We start from the raw sequence: 1,462 nt of genomic DNA, 5'->3' as shown, positions 1-1,462 counted from the left end.
AATTTAATTATCAGTTTGATTAATAGTACTGGCCTCTTTTGTTTTCCTAGGACATTTCTTTGGCTTGATGTAAGAAGCAGCGGAATCAACAGTGTTCTGCCTCCCCATAGTAAAAACTAAAAGAAAAGAAAAAAATTAACAACTGTCTTATTATCACTGAACAAATAACCCCAAATTAAAACTACAGTAACTTAAAAGCCGGATGCACAAAATGAAAATGCACTTTAAATGACCCTCAAAATTAGACAGGAAAATTACATAGCAAGATATAAAATACTATGCAAAAACTAGCTTAGTTTAAAAGTAACTTCATGCATATGTTTGCCTTATAAACTGTAACAGTGTTGTAGTGTTACCATATCTTTATCAAAATGTGGCAATAGTTTAAACATGTAAAGGCTAATCAGCATCAGGCAATCAAAGAAAGGCAGCTTGTCAGTGCTTCAGTAGCCGGACTCAGAAGACGTCAGCTGATTATAGCTCTTAATTCAATAATAATCAAAGAGTAAGCCCCCCATGCTAGTCATACACTTCTACCATGTGGGCCTCTACAGGGCATCAGAACTCCTGGATTCAACTATGATTGATATGATGAATTTTAAATTACCCCTGTTTGCCTTCTGAATGTTCACAAATTCCTGTAGCTGAGACTAAACAATAAGCAAATATCAGAGAAGTAGCCCAGCCCAGCCTGCTCTGGGCTAAGAAAGGCCTAGAAGGGCCCGACCTTGGGCCGGGCTTCGAACCTGCGTGGCCTGCATGCGTTCTGCTCAGCGGAGAAGAAGAATGTGCTATATATTGCTACTAAGGGCCAGATGTAGGAAGCCTTTTGCATGTCCAAACTGCGAAAAACGCAGTTTGCGGCATGCAAAAGGGCGAACGCGACGCTCATTCCCAAATACCGTACCGCAAGTACCGACTCGCAATTTGGGGATGCGACTCGCAAATAGGAAGGGGTGTTCCCTTCCTATTTGCGACCGCATCGCCATGCTGAGTTGCTTTGTGACCGCGAATGCGGTTGCAAACCAACTCGCAGTTACCACCAGTTTCACACTGGTGGTAACACATTTGCAAAAGGGAAGGGGTCCCCATGGGACCCCTTCCCCTTTGTGAATGCCAAAAAAAATATTTTTTCAGAGCAGGCAGTGGTCCTATGGACCACTGCCTACTCTGAAAAAGACAAAAACAAATGGTTTCGGAAGTTTTTTCATTTTGCAACTCGTTTTCCTTTAAGGAAAACGGGCTGCAAAATGAAAAAAAACTGCTTTATTAAAAAAGCAGTCACAGACATGGAGGTCTGCTGACTACAGCAGGCCACCATCCCTGTGAGTGCAGGGACTCGCTATGGGGTCGCAAACTGTGACCCACCTCATGAATATTGATGAGGTGGGTCTTTGCGACCCCATAGCGAGTCGCAGAAGGTGTCTGAGACACCTTTCTGAATCCCATTTTGCGAGTTGCA

General features: G+C 43.1%; 1 pseudogene; it reads left to right on the top strand.

Moving 5' to 3' along the window:
- Positions 1-1,062: 1,062 nt before the first annotated feature.
- On the top strand, positions 1,063-1,185 carry LOC138283119 (small nucleolar RNA SNORA35; annotated as a pseudogene).
- The last annotated feature ends 277 nt before the right edge of the window (positions 1,186-1,462 follow it).

Source organism: Pleurodeles waltl, chromosome 2_2, assembly GCF_031143425.1.
Source record: "Pleurodeles waltl isolate 20211129_DDA chromosome 2_2, aPleWal1.hap1.20221129, whole genome shotgun sequence".
NCBI classification, from domain to species: domain Eukaryota; kingdom Metazoa; phylum Chordata; class Amphibia; order Caudata; family Salamandridae; genus Pleurodeles; species Pleurodeles waltl.
Note: the sequence above shows the minus strand (reverse complement) of the source record. Positions and strands in the feature narration are given on the sequence as shown.